Source organism: Quercus suber, unplaced genomic scaffold (assembly GCF_002906115.3).
Source record: "Quercus suber isolate HL8 unplaced genomic scaffold, Cork oak 2.0 scaffold_4, whole genome shotgun sequence".
NCBI lineage: Eukaryota > Viridiplantae > Streptophyta > Magnoliopsida > Fagales > Fagaceae > Quercus > Quercus suber.
The window spans coordinates 691463-702264 of NW_027069470.1; the positions used below are offsets into that span (position 1 = coordinate 691463).

Sequence of the window (10802 nt, forward strand, 5' to 3'; positions counted from 1 at the left end):
CCATTATTATAATTACTGTAGTGATTGGCCGAGATATAATTAAAGTTAAAATTATGCAAGTAAAAAAAGGAGGAGCGGATAACATGCGAGCGAATAAACAGCCAAAACAGATAAAAAGGGAAATTAATTTCGCATTGCAATAAGTCCTTAAAAGTTACATGACAAGAGTCGCATTACATTGTAAAAAAAAAAGGAAAAAAAAAAGGAAAAAAAAAAAAGACAAAGCAAATGGCAAAGGCAGAGTAGACTGGGGCGCCAAGGGACCTATTCCTTCTACTCAATCTCGCCCCCAGTGGATGGCCGGTTAGCGGCAGCCTCAGGGTCCTCTGAGCTCTGGCCTAAAGGGATAGCCTGCAGAGGCACGGCAAGTATGGCTGCCTCCTCGATGGTGGGGACCTAGGCGTCGGAAGGGAGATTTGCAACCTCTTGGGGCGCCTCCTCATTGGGGCCTTCTCTTGATTCAGCAACCGAAGCCCCCTCACCCAGAGTAGCCCCAACCTCCTCAACAACCTCCTCAGCCTCGGCGCCATCAGGAGCGGCCTCGCGAATGGCAAGGGGGTAGTATACGCTCTCCGCCTTCCACAGGTCGGACGAGGCCTTCACCCCGGCTTGTTTGAGGGCCTCAGCCCAGACCTAAGAACAATAGTGCCGGCATACCCTAGGAACCTGAGCTTTGTAGGCGGCTTCTATCTCGGCTACCTCTTCAGCATAAGCTGCCGCCTCGACATCCTCCTTAGCAGCCAGGGCCTCTTCCCTACCAAAATCTGCCTCGGCCTTAGCCCTCAAGGCCTCGCCTTTGGCCCATTCGCTGCCTTTTGGGCCCCCTCGGCAGCAGCCACCTTCGCTTTCAAATCCTCAATCAGCTCCTTTGCGATCTTCAGCTGCTCTTCCGCCTCGCCCAAACGCCTCATCTGCTCTCTGGCCTGGTTCTGGGCACTAGCGAGACCCGACTCCGCACTGTCTCAAGCCCTGGTCATCGCCTTCAACTCCTTCCTAGCTGTGGCGAGGTCAGCCTCAGAGGTCTTGAGGGTCCGAGTGGCCTGTAAGCACTTCTCATGCTCCATGTCCAGGGCCTTCCTCTGGTCATTGGCTGCTACCTCCAACCTAAAGGTAGCCTGGACAGCTTGCCAGAATAACCAATGCACAATAAGCCAAACTCAGAAAAGAAAAAAAAAAGTTGAAGTCAGGAAAATCATTAGTACTGGGGTTCTTACCATTCCCAGGTACCACTTGAGGCTGAGGAAGACCTGCTTGCTCCTCAAGGAATCCAACTCAGCCATATCCGTAGGGAGCAGCAGGCATCTCTCTAGCGCATCGGCCACATGCGCACCTTCGCCCTCCTTAAAGTCCCTGAGGGAGACGTTATCCCTTAGAGGCTCCCCATGGAGCATTGGGGCGGGGAGCTAGGCCTGAGCATCGGGCGGGGTGATGACTTGTCTATCCTGGCTTTTGGAGCTTATCCTTATCTGCTTGGAGGGCCGCAGAGTATTGTCCTCATCCTGCGAGGACACTGACTTATCCTCCATAAGCCTTTTGCCCTTATCCTTCTTCTTCTTGGGATCAGTGGGCACGGACCCAGAGGGCAGACTTGTCTGTAGCGGAGGAAGGGGAAGCCTAGACTGGGCAAAAGCCGACCTGGTCTGGGCAGGTTGAGTCTTGGGAGGAGGAGGGGGAAGCTTTTGCTAGGACTTCCCCGGTTGGCCTTCGATCAGATCTAACAGACTGGTGTGGGGTTTCCTCTTGTAACCCATCGTTAGCCGAGGAGAGGTTTCTGACGCTAGAAGGTCCGCTTCAGTCAGACGAGGATCGCCCAAGTCTCCAGGAGGATCCTCGGACTGATCGACTTGATCAAAAATATCAAACTCTTCCTCGGCGGGGCCAAAATCAGCTTCTTCCTCTTCCCTCTCTGGATCCTCCTCTATGGCCTATGCGAATCTGTGGGAGGAAGAAGGGCTAGCCAATGTGACGACTTCTGGAACGGAGGGCTTCTCGGGGAACAGAAACCCGTCCTCGGTTACAGTGATTTTCTACAGCCGAAGGTCGTTTGCTCTGATCACGTGCTTCGGAGCCTCGAACGATTTTTGAACAGGAGTGTACCCCAAGATTTTGTGGGCAGCCCTAACTTGATGGTTGTCTTCGTTCACAAAAACTGCCGCCCTTAGCACTTTCTACAAATCCTCCCTGTTGACCAGGTTAAAGTGGCACTCGAAGGCGTGCGGGTCTGCAGAAAGAAGACACATTCATGTTAGTAACCAAACGAAGTAAATTACACTAACAAAAAATAAAATAAAAAAAGAGAAAAGAGAACTTGAACCCCCTCCTATTCCTACTGCCCCACCTGGTATCCCCTCCGTCGTTGGGCAGTGAAGGCCATCGTGCCACTCTCCAGACATGATGAGGAAATCCTCGTTCAGCCCCTTGCTAGACTCAGGAAGGCACTGGATAAGCCGTAACCTGTCATCCATTGTCTTCATGTAATACGACTTGCCCTTTAGGAGCTAAAGGTTGTAACACCAGTTTACGTCGTGGTGGGTCAACCTCAGCCCCATCTTCTCATTCAGGGCGTCCACACAGCCCAAAATCCTGAAAACATTGATTGTGCACTAGGTGGGGGTTAGCCGGAAGTGTGTAAGGTAGCCCCTCATCACCGGTCCCATGGGGATTCTCATACCCCCTTCGAGGAAGGCAATAATGGGAATCACCACCTCACCCTCCTCCCTCCGAAGGAGCCACTCCCCATCCTCACAATACCTCAAGCCTACATTACTAGGTATCTCATAGTCGGCAATGAATTTCTCCATCGCCTCTTCAGTGTAGACATACTTCTTAAATCTATCCATCCCAAGTGATGCCTAAAAGAACTAAGAAAGAGCAAAGGAAAGAGAAGAAGGAGTAGAGAGGAAGAGAGCTCAGAAAGGGATAGAGCGACTTACAGGAATGAGGAGGAGCTCCTCGGACAGGCTTTTTATGCTGGAGATGTAAGTGAGAGTTTGGCTGGACTCAAGATAGACGCGCGAGAACTCTTGATTGCAAATGAAAAAGAGGAAAAAGCAGTTTGAATGGGTATTTATACCCTAAATCGAGGAACCGTGCAGGTTTTCCAGCCCATAAATGTGAGGCGAACCTCTACCGTTAGATTGGCATCGCCTCGTTGAACGTGGAGAGTACAGAGCCGCCTGAATTTAATGAAGGGCACGTTACGCGTACTGAAGTGTCAGCAACGCGCCTTGTGTAGACGAAAAGACCCCAGTACTGACGGGGGACAAGACTCGACTGGACACGGAGCAGGCTTGAGGATGTCAAAATCTTTCTTCCTGCCCGAGAATGCGGGCAGCAAGATTTTGAGGGGCTATTGTGGGGCCAGAAAGTCAGGCAGCCCCGGCCCATTTCAAACCAGGCCCAAAAGCCCATGCCGAGGATGTATGTAAGGTCCGAGTATAAAAGTAAGAAGTCCAGTCTCCAAGGAACTGGTCCGAGGACGACTCCGTCCTCGGACATCCGAGACCATAAAAGTACACAAGCACCACACCATCAAGGGGGGTCTTCTTGAATATTCGAGGAGGAAAGAGCAAGTGCCACGCGTCAACAATGGGAGCACGGCAGAGGAGCAAGTCTAGGACGAGCTGTCACCTCCACATTAAATGCCCACAACTAATGTCCTGGCCGCATTAATGAAGAGGAGCTTACAGAACAGTGTTGCCTTGGTTGCCGTAACCCACAGAAAGAATGGGAAGGTGGCTGATGGGACAGGTACTCAAGTAGTGGCCTGGTTGCTCAACAAATGTAGGGCTAGGATCAATGGGGAAAGGAGTATATAATGTAAAGGACCCCTCTTGGAAAAAGGGAGGGAAAAAAGAGAAAAAAGGAGGGGAGCAATCGGCATTCTCCTAGGAGCAATTGTAACCAATCACGAAGGAAGTCATAAGAACTGCAAGCTCCCAAGAGAACGGCCAAGGAGTATCATTGTTCGCTTTCATCTGAGAACTACCACGCATGGTCGTTGCATCCTTTACTAGGGCCTAGTTCTTGACCCCGCTCTCTACGAATTAATTGCAAGGCTAGCTGGGCTTGGGTCCACTCCCGTAACCCATCAGGAGCCCCAAACCTAGTCCCTACACTATAAATTTATTGCTTGCTAGTCAAAAACAAAATGGTATAAGTAGTAATAAGTTATATTCTTTTTGGCACAAAAGATTGAGACTATTGGAAGTTACCATTAAAACCATAGTTTTAAAAATTAGATCGAACCAACTGTTTCAATTGGGTATTGAACCTTTAACCTGCCAAATAAAACTCGTAAAAATCGGTGGTTCCACTTAAATAAATAAAAAATAAAATACCATCAAACCATATTACGGTTCTTTGATCGTTCCTTTTTTTAAAACCACAATTATAGCCAATTATTATAATTATATAGTTTTGTTTGTATCGTAGTTTGAATTTTAAGTGTGACTTGAAACTTAGGTGTTTGAAATATGTTATTTTATTTATTTTATTCAAATTTTTTTACAATTTTAAAAAAATTATTGGAATTAATGTGTTGAGATTAAAAGCTTTGTAGTTTAATGGCTCTGCCTAATTCAAATAGTCAATTACAATTAGTCTAATTCTATTTGGGAGTGCTTGAAATAATTTGATTTAACCGAATGTTTATGTTAGTGTTAATAAGCCATTTCGTTGCATGAGCGGTAAGTTGGATTAAAAAGCCCTCAGACACATACCCCTACCAATAACACTATTGCTTTCTTCACCCAAAAAAAAACTATTGCTTTGAAGATATCATTAGGAGTGCAATCCACAATTCTTGTGCATAATGCAACATGGATGTTCAGTTGTTAATCTCTTCACTATATATTAAGAGGATTAAGAAAGTTAGTCATAGTTTCAAAAAATGTCAAAAATATCTCTAATCTAATTAGATAATTTTTATTCTTAAAAAATAAAAAATAGGGTTAAAATTGTAATTCAACAAAATTGAAAAAAAAAAAAAACTACTAGATAAACTTTTTTTTTATTACAAATTAGTGTGAGAGACTGCAACTTCTTGAGATAGTGCTCTCAAAAAAGAGATTTGGGTGCTTTGAAGGTCACCTCTCTTTTGGGGTAAGTGGTGTGGAGTCGCTAGTTATTTTTTATACTAAAAAATAAGAAAAAAATTAAGTACAAATTTACATGACTGAATTGTTCCATTCTCATTGATTGAATAAAAAAAAATACAAACTTGATAAATTGAGTATTACATGGCTTTCGGTCCTAGTTACAAACTACCAAAGATACATGACTTTTTGTCCTAGTTACAATCTACCAAAAAAAAAATAAAAAAAACAAAGATGAAGCCTGGGTCTACCTGTCCAAAGATACTAAATTCGAAAGCTAGGTTACGGAATGGAAATGTGTTAGTCACCCATTCCGCTCAGACAGAGTTTGGTCTTCTAAACTCTCATGACAAATGTACCCCTTTATGCATGCTATGAATGATATGTTGTACACATGAAACACTTTAACCAAACTTAAGTCTCATGAGTCTATTTATGAGTGTATCCTCTTCTTTGTTTAGAAAAATTCCAGATCCATTTTTGTGAATTAAAAAAAAAAATTGATTTGATTCATAAAAAAAAAAAAAAAAATTAATTAATCAGATCTGTTTGGGTATAAAAAACATAGCTTTGGTGAAGAAAAAATCAAATCTGTTTTGTTAAAAAATGGTCTTTTGCTTAAAAAATATTAGATTTGTTTTAGAACAAAATAAAAATTGTTTTTTGGTTTATATGAAAAAAAAAACAGATCTGTTTTGTAATAAATAAAAAAATCTAGATTTGTAGAAAGCTTCTAAAAAATCATATTTGTTTTGTTATGTGAAATAAAAATAAAAATCTTTTTTTTCTTTTTTAAGAAGAGAACTACATTCATGAAATAAACCTACACTACTTGTATCAAACAAAACAAGCATGACATTACTACTCATTACTTTCTTTTTTATTTCAAAATCTGCTTTGTTTAAAAATTAAGAACCATATCTTAAAGAAAATATAGATCAGTTTTTAAATAAAAAAATTCAGATTTGCATCTAGGGAATATACAAATCTACTTTTGATTTAAAAAAAAAGAAGATATGCATCTAAGGAAGATGCAAATCAGTTTTTATTTTGAAAAAATCAGATTTGCATATAAGGAAGATATAAATAAGTTTTTATGTAAAAAAATTCAGATTTGCATCTAAGGAAGATGCAAATTAGTTATTGTATTAGAAAAAATTCAGATCTGCATCTAAGGAAGATGCAAATCAATTTTTATGTTAGAAAAAAATCAGATTTACATCTAAAGAAGATGCAAATAAGTTTTTGTGTTAGAAAAAATTCAAATTTACATCTAAGGAAAATGTAAATAAGTTTTTGTGTTAGAAAAAATTCATCTAAGGAAGATACAAATCAGTTTTTATGTTAGAAAAAATGCAGACCTGCATCTAAAGAAGATGCAAATTTGTTTTTGTATTAGAAAAAATTCAGATTTGCATCTAAGGAAGACATATTTATTTTTATGGTAGAAAAATTCAGATCTACATCCAAGGAAGATACAAATCTGATTTTTTGGTTTTGAAAAAGATTTGTTAATGAGCTGATTTTTGAAATTCAAAAGAAAAATCATAACAACAAAAGAATTAAGAGCATGTTTTCAAGGAAAAATTTAACAATACATGGCATCCACATTAGAAATTAAAAAAACATCCTAAATCTATTCATGCATCACAAATCAAAATTAATAAAGAAGATTAAAAAAAAAAATTCACTACCTCTTGCATGCGTGTTCTTTGTTGTGAATGGATATTTTAGGATTCAAAGAAATTTATTCAATTATCTTTGAAGCCTAAAATATTTTGCTTACAATAAAGAAATTCCTAAGGCAAGAGCCTCCAGAACATCTCTAACGTAAGAGAGAAAATGAAAGAATCAGAAAGAAGGGAAATCTCAGAGCCTAAAAAAGTATGCTGAATTTTGAGATCCAGCCTCTGTTTATAAAGGTTGGGAGGCTCGAAAAAATAGCTAGATGATCAGAATACGAATAGGACGCGTCCTTATCTCTAAAAAATCGAAAATGATGTAATTCAGTTTAATCCAAATGCCCTCAAGTCGGGGCCTAATTTTGTGCCATTCCAAGTGCTGTTTGGCATTCCAAAAGTGCCGACTTTTTGGGTGCCAAGCCCGCTTTCGAGTTTTAGTCTGTTTTGGACTCATTTTTTGAGATTTTTTGAACCGAGACTTGCACTTAGATGCATTTTTAATCCATATTCTAAAAATTAAACTCTTTTTTGGATAATTCAAGTCTTTTTAGCAACAATTATCTTGTAAATAAATACTTTAAAAAAATCTCGATTATCCTCAATTTTGTAATTATCTGATTATCCCCTTTATTCCCATGCAAACAAGCCTATTTTTGACACTAACTAACAATCAATCACAAAATCATTTGATTAATTTAAATTGTTTAACCAATCAGAATTAATTTAAATTAATTATGCATGGTTGATTTTACCTAGACACAATGTATGCTAACCATACAAACTTGATCATGCGATATCTTTCAATCTGATGGTTCGATTTGGAAATCGGACATACCGTCACGACTGTTAGAATCTCAAAATCATTTTTATGATATGCAATGAACAAATTAATGCATATAATGCAATAATGAATTTTGGGTATATGAATGGTCATTCTAGTCATTTTCCTTGATTAAATCATGAGTGCAAAATTGAGTGTCTACAATTAGCACACTTTCTATTTAAATATATCTCACGCATGTTTAATTTTTGCAATGACATATGAGTCATATTAAAGTAAAAGATTTGCAAAGTCACATGCAAAAATTGACCCCTACAAATTAAATAGCATACCTCAACTATGTTTCATGTTCACACTCCTCCATTCAAGAGAGGAGATGAATTTCACTTGATAACATCTTTTTTATTAAAAAAAATATGTTTGATTTGAAAAGTACACGGGCGGGGAGTTTAATTCTTAAGTGACATATAATTTGGGTCTCAATTAACCTAACTAGTAAAATTTATTATCTCCTACACGTACAATAATTTTTTTTTTTTTTGGTTCTAAAAAAATTAGTATTTTTTAATATTTATTTTTTATAAAATTAATTGGTGTTTTATACTAAAGAGAAATTATCACCAAGGATTTTATAAAAGACAAAGTTTAGCAACAAAATTAGTTGTAGCTTAACACTATAACTTTGTTCAATAAAATAAATATTACTACATATTTTAAAAATTTAATCGTTGAATTGCATGTTATTTATACTTTTAATACACATGTCAAAGTTTTGTATTAATCGGATATTATTTACTATATGATCTATAAGCTTATATTTTATACATAACTCTAAACTACAAAAACTTGCAATTAAAACAATTTATTAATGACATAACTATTAATATTTAATTTTCTCTAAAAATTTTACAAATATGAAAGATATAAGAAGAAAATGTAATTTAATAATAAATTTATCAAAATTTATTTTTAATAAAAAGATATTGAGCAAAATTGTAGCTCAAGACTTCTGGCATGTTTGGATGTTTAAAAAAGGAGGGAGAGTAGAGTAGAGGGAGGGAGAGTAATGCAATTACCTTATTTGGAAGTTTTTTAAAGAATGAGGGGGAGGGGTTTGGAGGAGTTTGGAGGGGTTTGGACTCCCTCTAACTCCCCAATTTTAATTCCCCCAAATTGGAGAGGTTTGGAGGGGGAGTAGAGTACATAAACTATTGACCAAGTAAATTACCTAATTTATCCTTATTATATTAACAAAATTACACAAGGAGAAGGGCTAATTACTCCCTTCCCCCTTACTAATTTTAAAAACATCCAAATAAGGTGGAGGTGAATCATTCTCCTCTACTCTCATTTCCACTACTCCCCTTCCCTCTCTAAACTTCCAAACAAGTCATTCCTTTCACAAATCACTCTATCCTTACTTAAAATATTATCCTATTTAAAGAATAGAAAAAAATTGACATATAAATAACAGTCCTCGTGTTAGGAAGGGGTAAACCCGGAACCCTAACCGCCCTCTCGGAGTATTGACGCCAACACAGAGAGCGAGAGTTTCTCAAAAAAAAAAAAAAATCACAGAGAGCGAGAGGGCACGCAAGGAGAAGAGAAGAAGAAACGATGTCGTACGACGACGTAGAGATCGAGGACATGGAGTGGAACTCAGAGCTACAGGCTTACACGTATCCTTGCCCTTGCGGGGACCTGTTTCAGATCACAAAGGACGAGCTCAAACTCGGCGAAGAGATCGCTCGGTGCCCTAGCTGCTCTCTCTACATCACCGTCATCTACAACCTTGATGACTTTCTCGCCGATTCCAAAACCAACAATAACAACAACAACAACAACACTCCTAACCAACCTATCGCCGTTGCTTAATAAGTAAGCGATTCTCTGACTTTTATCAAATTTTCTGATTCTTTGTGGAAGCTTTTGATTTTCTGTGCAATTTAATTTGTGGGAAATTTGTGAATCGTTAAAACGTAATAAATTTGTGAATCGTTAAAACGTAATATGAGGAAAATCAGTGTTGCTTGCCTTTGCAATTTGTAGTTTTTTAATTATTTGAATCAATCAAAACTTGCGTGCTCTGTGTTTGTAAAAAGGCCTGAAAGTGAGTGTGGGTATTTGGGTTGATAAGTTACACACGCACCCAGGGGTCTTGAATCCACAGCCTCACCCACAATCCCATCATTTATCATTATGGGTGGAAGAAGGTGCCAGTTTATCTATAGTTCATTGGCTGGTGTGGTGTGGTGCGTTCCTGAGAATTTGCATTACATTTATTAATAGCAAAGAGGATTTTTGTGTATTAACTCATGCCTAATCACTGTTATTACAAGTTTTGTTTGCTTGAGATTCATGGTGGTTGTATTGTTGCTCAAAGTGGTAGAATGGAAGATATTTACTTTGATCATTGAAGACACATTTGCTCATGACTTCAATGCTTGTGTGTTGCAGATTGTCTGAGCTGTGTGGGTGAAAAGTGCTAGAGAGGAATGAGGATATTCTTTCACAACTAAGTTTTGTCCGGGCTTGACAAATCATAAGGTGTACAATTGATGAATGAGGATTTTTGGTATTCTACCTGAGAGTTTGTTGACTTTGAAATTATAGCACATTTATAGAAATTGTTGTTAGTGTCATCAGGGAGAAGTCCTTTTGAATTATGACATCTTTTCCTGGTTTTGACTGACACTTATATACACGTAACATAATTTGTGTGATGATCTCTCTGTTGATGTATGACAATGTGAAATCCTTGAACGGTTGAATGTCAATGTTTATGCATGTGGTTTGGGGCCTTTGGGCGGGCTCCATGTGACTTCCGTATTTCCATTACAAAGGATCTCCTCCCATTTAAACCCTCCAATTTCCTCCACTAATCTAGATCTAAGACACCTGACATTAAAAAAAAGCCCAAGTAAACCATGCAAAATCAAATAAATGTCATGTCTCTCACATTTTGCTAAAAATTGGAGGGTTTAAAATAGGAGATGGTGCTACTATCCCTTCTATGAGAATGTTATCATCCCAAATTCTTAAAGTTACAACAACTTGTTGAATGTTATGTTGAGAATGAATCTAATGTATGCCAGGGGTTTCATATTGATGGACAATACACTGGTCGCTTAATGGATTTAATCATTTAATGTCCATCTTGTTTATTTTAGGAAATGTGGTGAAAACCACAAGTCCAGCCACATATTGTTTTAGACCGTGATTATTTAGATGAGGCAGAAGAAA

At 38.6% G+C, this 10802-nt stretch overlaps 1 long non-coding RNA gene across 1 annotated transcript; it reads left to right on the plus strand.

The window, feature by feature from the left end:
* The first annotated feature begins 8803 nt into the window (after positions 1–8803).
* LOC112023321 (uncharacterized) lies at positions 8804–10282 on the plus strand. Its single transcript, XR_002884027.2, has 2 exons — positions 8804–9437; positions 10017–10282. It is a non-coding gene; the product is annotated as an uncharacterized LOC112023321 (long non-coding RNA).
* The last annotated feature ends 520 nt before the right edge of the window (positions 10283–10802 follow it).